Raw genomic sequence first — 11,588 nt, forward strand, 5'->3', positions numbered from 1 at the left:
CCACTTTAGATCAAGCTCCTTACTAAAGAGCCTGGTAAAGCAGTGGAAGATGATCAAACTGCTTGAGCCTCTGCACCCACATAAGAGACCTGGAAGACACTTTGGCTCCTGGCTTCAGTTTGGCCCAGTCCTAGCTGTTGTGGCCGTTTGGGAAATGAACCAGCAGAAAGAAAATCCCTCTCTGTCTCCCTACCCCCTCCCTCCTTCTCTCTGTAACTCTGACTTTCAAATAAATATTTTTTATTCTCATATAAATAGGTATTTTTTTTTAAAAAAGATTTATTTATTTATTTGAAAGCCAGAGTTACACAGAGAAGGAGAGGCAAAGACAGAAAAGAAAGGTCTTCCATACACTGGTTCACTCTCCAATTAGCCACAATGGCCAGAGCTGTGCTGATCAGAAGTCAGGAGCCAGGAGTTTCCTCTAGGTCTCCCACGCAGGTGCAGGAGCCCAAGGACTTGGGCCATCTTTCACTGCTTTTCCAGACCATAACGGAGAGCTGGATCAGAATGGAGCAGCTGGGATTCAAACCAGCACCCATATGGAATGCTGGCACCCATGTGGGATGCGGGCACTGCAGGCGCAGGCTTCACCCACTATACTGTTATAAATAGGTAATTAAAATCTGTTCATAAAATGAAGTATTAGTATTTAAAATGCTATCATTTTTTATTTGTTTTTTGTATTTCTCTTACAATGTCAGTGTGTTATCTTCTTAATCAAAGGACTTACTTATTTTAAAGGCAACAGGAAGCATTTTTTCCTAATAACCCTTCCGTGTCCATGTCTTCTTTACTCTGTTTCACTGTGTACTTCAGACTCTGCTCCTTCCATTCTGTTGATTTATATTTCTGTATTACCTTTGAGAAGTGACAAGTGGCAAGGCTTTTTGACAATGTTTGGCAAACTACAGGACAGAGTGATACCCAAGGAAAAAGAACAGAGCACCATGAAGAATTATAATATGACAATTATACATGTGTCTCACACTGCAATCTAATTGCTAAAACATGTAACAGAGGAAATTCTAGGGAAATTTGGGTCAAAGTTGAGCGAATGTCAATTGGTCATTCATATTTTTTTTCTTTTCCAGAATTCTAACAGAAAATACATAAAATGAAAGCTTCAGGTAGAGCTCTGCCTCTTTCATACAGGACTGTTGATGGAAGCCATGGTACAACCTTGAATGTTTCACTGCCTAAATACTTCCTAACAAGAGGTATAGCACTGATACCAGAGAAAACATCAGGAAAAAAGTGTAAGTCAATGTTATCTTGACTATCAAGGCATAAAAGAAAATAACTTGATTATGAAACAGCAAGCAGAGTACAAATTTCCCATAAAAGAATGATGCCTTATAAATAAATAAAAACCAAAAAGATTCATTACTAAGGAAATTTATTGTAACAAAATTTATTATAGTAGTGTATGTTTCTGAGAAGAAAAATAATAACATAATTTCTACAAAGATGGATAAAATCTATTCAAAAAAATCATGTTAGTAAATGTAAATAAAATAAATCTTTAAAATTGGACTAGATGAACTATTCCATTAAAGGTTTCTTAAAAAGTAGCAAAGAAAGAAAGACATCATAATTAGGACAGGACTGGATATAAAAATAAACACATCTTTAGAAAGAAATATTATTAATAATAAAGATTAACTATAAATATCATTCAAAGCAAAGTTAGTAGTTAATAATCTATATCAGATCATGAATGTTTCATGACCAATAAATAGAAAAATAAAGGAACAAGAAAGCAATAACTTGAAATTTTAAAAACATAAAATACTGGAAGAGAATAGAGTCATTCATAAATTTGTTTAGGAATTAATTAGCACTCAGACAGAAGCAATACATTACTTTGAATGAGTGTAGGCAAAAAATACTTATGTACAATTTAACAAAAGAGATTACAAGAGTGTAAACACCAAAATCATAGAAGAAAATTTTATAAAATACAAAATAATAAATGCAAAGAATTTAACAAAAGTTATTTTGAGGAAAGAATAGTAAAGGTGACAACATCTGGCTATTTGACCAGTAATAACTAAAAATATAAGTTTTCAATGAAGTACAGGAAGAAAAAGATTTCATAGAGAATAGGAGATATAAAAGTTATGTAACACTTTGAACTTATCAATAAATTTAAAATTTAGGTAAAATACTGAAAATAAAATTATGGATCTTAGAAAAATAGTTAATAAGCCTAATAAGCACTCAAAAGTTACCTAAGAAAGATTAGAAACAGATTTTATTACTTGTCTTTGTATTTTTGGGCCCTATGTTACAAATATTCATATAGTGAAATAGATCTAAAGGAAAATTTCTACAATTATACTTCAATATAGTGTAACTTTAATAAAATACGTAGGCATAAATGTTTTAAAACATAAAGTACAATTATTCCTATTTACAGAGTTGCATAAATCATAGGGTATAAATACAAAATTCACCTATTAAAAGACTGTAACAAAATGGTTTTCTCATAAATTCACCCTCATTCATTGAGTCATTTATTTTGGTTTCCTCATTGTGAGATTCCAGTTACTGGGACAATTACTACAAACTTTTTCTCATGCACCTCTCTTCATTTCCACAGTCGCCTTGCAAATAAAATGTCTCAAGTAGTCTCACAGGTTCATGTATTTCCGTATGAATTTTATGATTTTTTCCCTAGTTCTGTGAAGAATGCTCTGATAATTTTGATTGAGATCACATTTAATCTGTAAATTGCTTTGAGTAAAAGGGAAATTTTGATGATATTGATTCTTCCAATCCATAAACATAGAAGATATTTTCATTTTTGTTTCTTTTTCTATTTTTTCCCTTAATGTTTTATAATTTTCATTATAGAGATCTTTCACATGGATGGTTAAATTTACCTCAAGGTATTTAAATTTTATAGTAGATATTTTGAATGGGACTGATCTTGTAATTTTTTTCTCAACCAGAACATTGATGGCATATAAGAACACCACTGGATTTTTATTCTGTAAAATTCTCCTACTCCTATGAGTTATAAGAGTCTCTTAGCAGAGCCTTTTCCCCTGTGTAAAGGATTATCTCACCTGCAAAAAGGGATAATTTGACTTCCTCCTTTCTAATTTATATCTCCTTCATTTCTTTTTCTTGCCTAATGCTTGTGGCTAACACTCCCAGAACCATATTGAATAATGGTGTTGAGAATGGACATCCTTGTCTCATTGCAGCTTTTCCACATTCAGTATGATACTGGCAGTGGGTTTGTCATTTACTGTTTTGATTGTGTTGTGGTATGTTCTGTCTATAGCCAACTTTTTAGAGATTTTTTTAAATATGAAAAGCTGTTGTATTTTACCCAAAGCTTATTCTGCATCTATTAAGATAGTCGGTGGATGTATCATGTTTATTGATTTGCACATGTTGAGCCATCCCTGCATCCCTGGGATAAATCCCACTTGGTCCATGTTGGATCTGTTTGATGTTGTTGGATTCAATTTGCTGTATTTTGTTAAGGGTTTTTGCATATATGTTCATCAGTGATACTGGTCTACAGTTCTCTTTTTGTATTGTTTTATGGTTTTGGAATTAAGATGTTAAACTCAAAGAAAAAGTTTGGAAGGTTCCTTCTCTATAAATGTTTTGAATAGTTTAAGAATTGCTGTTAGTTCTTTTCACTTCTTAAACTTCTTATTTGATTAAGTATTAAGCCTTTTTACTATAAGGTAATTTTTATATAAAAATATTTATTTATTATAGCTTTTACATCTATTAGAACAGATTTTTAAACATATATACAGCATGAATAAAAAAATAAACTAAAATACTTCATATACTCAACAGGTAATTCTGTCTGCACTCAATAATTAAATTAAACCCATATTCCAATTTCAGAAAGCATTTTTGCTCACCATTTTACTGATTTATAAAATATTCTCTCCCCTTGAGTAAATTTATTAAATAACTCACGTTATTTGCATCCTCAACTCCAGTGTTAAAAAGAAAAACAAATCCATTATTTTAAAGCAAAATGGTGGCTCCTTCCCAGCAGCTCTTGTGGGGACACAGAAAGGAAACTCAGGAGTCAGCTACCTCTCCCAGTCATGTATTCAGAGTATTACCAGGGTCAATGGGTTTTATCGGAGGTCTAAAACTTCTGAGCAGATTTGGATTTAAAGTCATAGAGTCATGTAAAATAATCTAATACAGCAATTGGAAATGTTTCTAAGAAAAGTCATTATGGTCTCCGTCTACTGATATGTGTACTACTATTCTTTTGGTTGCTTTATCAATAATTGTAGATTAAGGAAAGTTTTGATAGAGCAATGAATAAGATATTCTTATAAAAACTTTCTAATGGTATACAGTATATGCTTGATAATTCAAAATTCTTCAAATGGAGATATTAGACAATAATTTTATGTTAAATTACTAAATGCATATTTAATTCCTTTAAATTAAAACTTTAATAGCAATTAATACAAATGAATTGAATTTAAACCAATATTAAGGATTCACCTGACTTACAGAAAAGAAATGGAAGAAGGGGGAAACTCCATTAGCATAAAAGTCAATGGTTACTACCACAAGAGCAACCAGATTACTTTCAGCTGTCTCTAAGTACTACATGGTCTAAAGATGTATATATGGAGAAACAGATGTATTTCTATGCTAAATATGAATTTGATTCTCTAACAAATCAGACCTAGAATGTGACTTAATCAATTTTATGTAGTTCAACAAGTAACATTTAGTAATCCTTGTATAGTAACATTTTGTATAAATATAAAAATCTCAGATATGTGAAATACTTTCTTCTAATCAAACTTCCATTTTTTCACAGCATTATAGGTAATTAGAATTTTCAAACTTTAAATATTCCATGTGATTTTATATATCTGTACAGAAACAAGAAGATTAAAAAAATTAGTTAGATTAAATAGAGTTTGTAAAAATGTATTTAGGACATTTGTGTGCTCTTGCAAAGAGTGCATAGGACATTTCTGCAGCAATCAAAAAGGTAAAATCCTTCTAAACTCAGATTTCAAGTTTCCTCCCATATTTCTTCTCATTCTAATCCTCGGAATAACTTTTAAGTTTTGATTTCTAAATGTAATATATTTTGTTACATATACAGTACACACATTTTATCTTTAAACCTGTGTATTCTCAAACCATTTAAAAAAACCTGATCAGATTTAGCATGATGATATCTTCAGAATCTGCAGAAGTCCTCCGTGCAAGATTAATGTCGAGATTTCTAGGGCACCATCTTGAAAAACCAGTTAAAGACAGTTTTTGGCTATGCTTTAGTGAGATTTCCTGCAGGCTTGGGATCATAACCATATAAGAAAATAGCTATTATTACAAGGATGGCTCCAAGGAAAAAGACACTGGTTGGTACAAAATCTTGTAGCCAAAAATAGGATATCAGTGTTGATAATATTATAGACAAAGACGTTGCAAATCCTTTTAAATATTATTCGCATACTTAATAACAGCAGCCACTACATGGCCTCCAAGTGCCTGAAGAGCAACACCTATCCAGGTCAATTGGTTATATCCCTGAAAGAATCCATTCTTGGATACCAATTCTCCATCATAAATATATATAGCCATTAATCCAAATATACTCCCAAAGAAACCAAGCTGAATGTTTCTTATCCATACTGATTGTTTCGTTTCTTTTAAGATTTTCTCAAAATAAACACCAGCAAAGCCACCTGACAAACATGCTGTGAGAACTGCCATGAGGCCTACAAACTGAGAGCCAGCCGAAAGTTCCTTAGAATCAAGTTTTTGAGAATCTGAGGGCCACTGAACAAAAGCAACTCCTGTCATCAAAATTAATAGGGAAAGCCACTGGTACACGCCTAATTTTTTACTAAGCATAGACACAGAAAATAATGCTGTTGTTAAGAATTTTCAACTGATATGTGACCTGATAAGTAGCTGCATCTAGATGTGACAGAGCCACATAGAGTAAATTATCAGAAGAGTATATATATATCCCTGATGGAATAGCAAGATTAAGTGTTTCATGGGTTTATTAAGAATCTCATCGTGTAGTACTCGGTTCAGTGCTCTTTTAGACTACATTTGTTGTCTTTGTAAACCAATAAAATACAGGCCATTATCTTCAAAAGTTCAGCAATAACCACTGCTGTGGAATATAGATAACGTGGTCCCTCCTCTTTTAAAGTCCTAGAATAACGCATAGTTAGAACCAAGCTAGTAGTCTGAAAGACCAAAATTCCCAAGGAAAGGTATTTCAGGTTGGCAGACATTGTTTTATCTTCATTTGCCTCCCGTGCAGCTCCTCCGGCTGTGTGCACTGCAACTCGGCAGCCTGGGTCTTCTCTAGTTTATATTATTTATTTCCCTCTGCTGATTTTGGATTTGTTTTTGTTTCTATAGGTACTTGGGATGCTTTATTATTAGATTATTTATTTGATATCTCTCCGATTTTTTGATGTGGGCACTTTTTGCTATAAATTTGCCTCTTAATATCTCTTCTGTTGTAACCCATACGTTTTGATATGCTGTGTTTTCATTTTCATTAATTTCAAAGAATTTGTATTGCCCTCTTGACTTTTTCTATGAGCACTTGTTCATTCAGGATCATGTTGTTCAGTGCCCAAGTGTTTGATTATTTTCTAGAGTTTCTCCTGTTGGTGATTTCCAGCGTCATTCCATTGTAGTTAGAAAAGCATTAAGATATGCTTTCAATTTTCTAAAATTTGTGAAAACTTTTTTATGGCTTAGTATCTCTCCAGAGAACATTCCATGCTTTGATGGAAAGAATATGTATTCTGCTGCTGTGGTTAGAATATTCCGTAAATATCTACTATTAGCTCTACTTGGTCTACAGTGCAGATTAGTTCTGTTGGTTTTTGGCAGATTTTTTGTGTGTGGTTTGTCTGTCCCATGATGGAAATTTGTTGTTACAGTCTCCCATTATTATTGCATTGAAACTTAAGTCCCTATTTAGATTCATTAACATTTGATTTATAAATCTGAGTGCTCTGGCATTGAGTGCATATACATTTACTACAGCCCCATGTTCTTATTGAATTGATCCCTTAATCATTATATTATGATCTTCTTTGTGTCTTTTGACAGTTTTGTCTTAAAGTTTATATTCTTGTCTGATTAGCTTGTAGCAAGGTTGGCACTGTGGTGTAGCTGGTAAACTTACTGCCTGCAGTGCCGGCATCCCAAATAGGCGCTCCACTTCTGATCCAGCTCTCTGCTATGGCCTGGGAAAGTAGAAGATGGCCCAAGTCCTTGGGCCCCTGCACTCGCGTGGGACCCAGAGGAAGCTCCTGGCTCCCGGCTTCAGATGGGTGCAGCTCTGGCTGTTGTGGCCAATTGGAGCATGAGCCAGTGGAAGGAAGACTATTTCTCTCTCTTTCTCTCTCTCTCTGCCTCTCCTTCTCTTTCTGTGTATCTCTGACTTTCAAATAAATAAATAAATCTTAAAAACAAAGAGCATAGCTACTTCTGCTCACTTTCAAGTTCCATTTGTATGGAATAAATTTTTTTCATCCTCTAACTTTCAGTTTACGTGTATCTATTGGGAAAGTGTGTTTCTTATAGGCAGCATATAGACGGGCCTTTTTGAAATCCACTAATCCAGTCTGTATCTTTCAATTTGAGAACTTATTCCATATTTATTCAAGTTTATTTTTGATTAAAAATAAGTTGTTCTTAACATTTTCCCATAAATATTCCTACAGCTTGTTTCAAGTCTACTTGGTTATTTTACTAGGAGGTTTTCTGCATTCATGTAATATTCTGCAGAATAAGCTCTTTTTTAGATCATGAACAAGCACTGATATATTTAAATATTTTAAAGTCCTAAAAAGTACGTTCTCTGACTAAAATGGAAGGAAATTAAAAGTCAATAACAGAAGAAAATATGAGAAATTAAGATGCAGCAAAAATGTTATATAGAGGATAATTTATAGACATATAAATATGATCAAAATTAATGATATAAAGATTAAAAATAAGAACACAAGTTGATCTTTGACAAGATCAAAAAAATTAACAAACTTTTTCCATGACTAAATGACAAAAAGAAATATTTATTTATGGTCAAATGAATTTTATTAACTATACCATGATAATTGTACAAAGAAAAAGATTGATTTCTGCAAAACCAGATATCCCTATGGAAATGAATGAAATTGGGCCCAAGGATGGCTATAATCCAAAGGAAAGATAACAGCAAATGTTGGCAAGGATGCTCAGAAACTGGAACTCTCACACCTTGCAAGTGGCACTAGAAAATGGTACAGTGCTTTGGAAACAGTTTGCAGTTACTCAGAAAATAAAGCATAGAGCTACATAGCATTTGATAATTCTACTCTGTTGTTTAAACAAGAGAACTGAAAACATGCTTACACTAACAGTTGTGCCTATCCTCCCTGCTAACATTATTCATTTTTATTTATTTATTTGAGAGGTAGAGTTGCAGACAGTGAGATGGAGAGACAGAGAGAAAGGTCTTCCTTCCATTGGTTCACTTCCCAAATGGCCACAATGGCAAGAGCTGTGCCAGTCTGAAGTCAGGAGCCATGTAGGTGCAGGGGTCCAAGCACTTGGGCCATCTTCCACTGTTTTCCCAGGGCATAGCAGAGAGCTGGATTAGAAGAGGTGCAACTGGGACTAGAACTGGCGCCCATATGGGATGCTGGCACCACAGATGGAGGATTAACCTACTGCACTACAGCACTGGCCCCTGTCGACTAGACTTAAAAATATGTTGTATGTGAACAAAGAAATACTATTTAGCCATGAAAATTAATATAATAGTGGTACAAGCTATAGCATGGTTGGAGTTTGAAAACATTACAAAGAAGCAAGATGAGAGGTCACATTTATACAAAATATTTAGAATGGGGAAATATAGAGAGATAAAAAGTATATTAATTTTGCCAGAGTCTGAGGGTTGTAGGTATGGAGAATTTTGTTAATGGGAGCAGGGTATACTTTAGATTGATGAAAATATTCTGGAAATAGTGGGAAAGATTTTGTGATGACTGATTTTAAAGATGATTGATTTTAAATAGAACACTGAGGAAGCTCTGTAAGACACTGGCATTGGCTAAGACTTCTTGGAAAAGACACTAGAACAAAGGCAATCAAAGCCAAAATTGAGAAGTGGGATTACATCAAGCTGAGAAGCTTCTGCCCTGCAAAGGAAGCACAGCAAAATGAAGAGACAACAGACAGAATGGGAGAAAGTATTTGCAAATTATGCAACTGTTAAAGGATTAATATCTAGAATATATAAATAGCTCAGAAAACTCAACAACAACAAACAATCCAGTTACGAAATGGACAACGGACATGAACAAGCATTTTTAAAAGGAGAAAATTCTAATGGCCAACAGACACATGAAATTATGCTCGGGAACACCAGCCATCAGGGAAGTGCAAATCAAAAGCACAATGCAGTTCCACCTCACCCCAGTTAGAATGTCTCTCATACAGAAATCAACAAAAAATAAATGCTGGCAAGGATGTAAGGAAAAAGGTACCCTAATCCATTATTAGTGGGAATGTAAACTAGTACAGCCACTGTTGAAGACAGTATGGAGATATCTCAGAAAGCTGAAAATAGACCATAAGACCCAGGCAATCCCACTCCTGGGAATTTACCCCAATGTAATGAAATCAGATCAGAGTGATCTGTACCCCCATGTTCATTGCAGTTCAATGCACAATAGCTAAGGTATGGAATCAACCCAGATGCCCACCAACTGAAGAATGGAGAAATAAATTATGGTATATATACACTATGAAATACTACACAGCCATAAAAAATCAAAATCCTGTCTTTTGCAACAAAGTGGAAACAACTGGAAACCATTATACTTAATGAAGTAAGTCAGTCCCCCAAAAAACAAATGCACATCATGGATTCCAAGATGACAAAACATGGCGGGAGTTTATTCTAGATTAGGGGAAGATAGTTCAAAATAAAGTAGAGATAGTGCAATATCAGGGATGAGTTAGGGAGAAAACTGCAGTGGAAATATATGCAAGTTATAATGACACTGTGGAACAATGTGGAGGATGTGGCCACTCAGCACAAACATGGACACAACTCAGGACCCCAGCAGCTGAGAGCCTCAGCACCAGCTATAGAGAACGAGGTGAGACCAGACTGCAGCAGCCCAAACCACTGGTAAAAAACCTGAGGAGAGCCAAGCTTGGAGCCTTGCATATCTGCCAATGTAGAGGGAAAAAAGGGCACATTTCTCTCTCCCCAACCATAAAACACTGGTGTTCTGTAGCTGGCTGAAAGGGGTCAGGCAGCATTTTGTACATACATAACAGCTGTGCCAGCTTGTGTCTGTGTGCCCAACAATAAGCTAAAAGGATACACCTGAGTATGGCTAGGAGAACTGACAGTTGGGTGGACACTGGTGACTGTGGGAGCCTTGTGTGCTGGGACTGTGAATATACTGTGGCTGAGTAGGAGGGTGCGGGGTGTGGCTGGATCTCTGAGCAGTTGTTGTGCATGGCTCCACAGGTCCAGGGCTCCCTGACTGCATGGAGAGGGATCTGTGCTCACACTGAGGACAACATGGATCCTTTGTGTGGTTCTTGTGGCAGTACAGATGAATACTGCACCCACACGGGCTAGTGCCTAGGCATTGGTCACCTTAGAGGTGACCCTTCCCTCTGATAAAAATAGAGATTTACCATGCTCAGCTTGGGTGTTACCTTGGATACTCCCCTCACCCTGGAACAGTGAACAGAGCTCCCTGGCTACACTCAGCACACCTCTGGATAGTCACTCAAAGAGCTGACACTCAAGTAAACCACAGAGGCACAGCCCAAATATCAAGCCATCAGAGGGGAAAAAACCCAGCAAGTATCTCTACAAATGCCTAAAAATAAATGCAGCAAGCTAAGAAACAAGAATAAGGAAGACAACATGATGTCCACAAAGAAACACAACAACACTTCAATACTGAATGTGAGGATGAAGAGACTGAAGAAATGCTGGACACAGAAATCAAAAAATTGATCATAGGATTACTTGGAAGTAATCAGAAGCAAATCCAAAAGTTAAAGAAATTCATAGATGATGTGAATGATAATTTTTCCAATGAAATTGAGAATATAAAGATAAATCAAAATGGAGTATTAGAAATGAAGAATTCAGTGGATCAAATAAAAAATGTGGCAGAAAGCCTTAACAACAGAGTCAGTGAGGTAGAAGAAAAAATATACAGATTAAAAGGAAATCTCTAGAAATTTTACAGTCAGACCAAAAGAAGAGAAATAAGAAAAATTAAAAAATAGTGTTGGAGATTTATGGAACACTATCAAACAAACAGATGGGTCTAAGGAGTTCCTGAAGGCATGGAAAAAGAGAATGGAGTAGAAGCCATTTTTTAGTGAAATGATTGCAGAAAAATTCCCCAATTTGGAGAAAGAAAGGGATGATTAAGTAGAAGAAGAACAGATGACTCCTAATAGACATGACAAGAAAATATTCACAGTATAACATAAAGAAAATATTGTAAAATGTGTACGAGAGAAATGTCACATTCCTTTCAGAGGATCACCAATTAGACTCA

General features: G+C 35.0%; 1 pseudogene; it reads right to left on the reverse strand.

Annotated features, from left to right (window-relative positions):
- Positions 1–5,149: 5,149 nt before the first annotated feature.
- LOC100356971 (UDP-N-acetylglucosamine transporter pseudogene) lies at positions 5,150–6,302 on the reverse strand (annotated as a pseudogene).
- Between the last annotated feature and the right edge of the window lie 5,286 nt (positions 6,303–11,588).

The sequence above is a fragment of the Oryctolagus cuniculus genome, chromosome 16, assembly GCF_051225735.1.
Source record: "Oryctolagus cuniculus isolate XC-2025 breed Fujian yellow rabbit chromosome 16, ASM5122573v1, whole genome shotgun sequence".
Lineage (NCBI taxonomy): Eukaryota > Metazoa > Chordata > Mammalia > Lagomorpha > Leporidae > Oryctolagus > Oryctolagus cuniculus.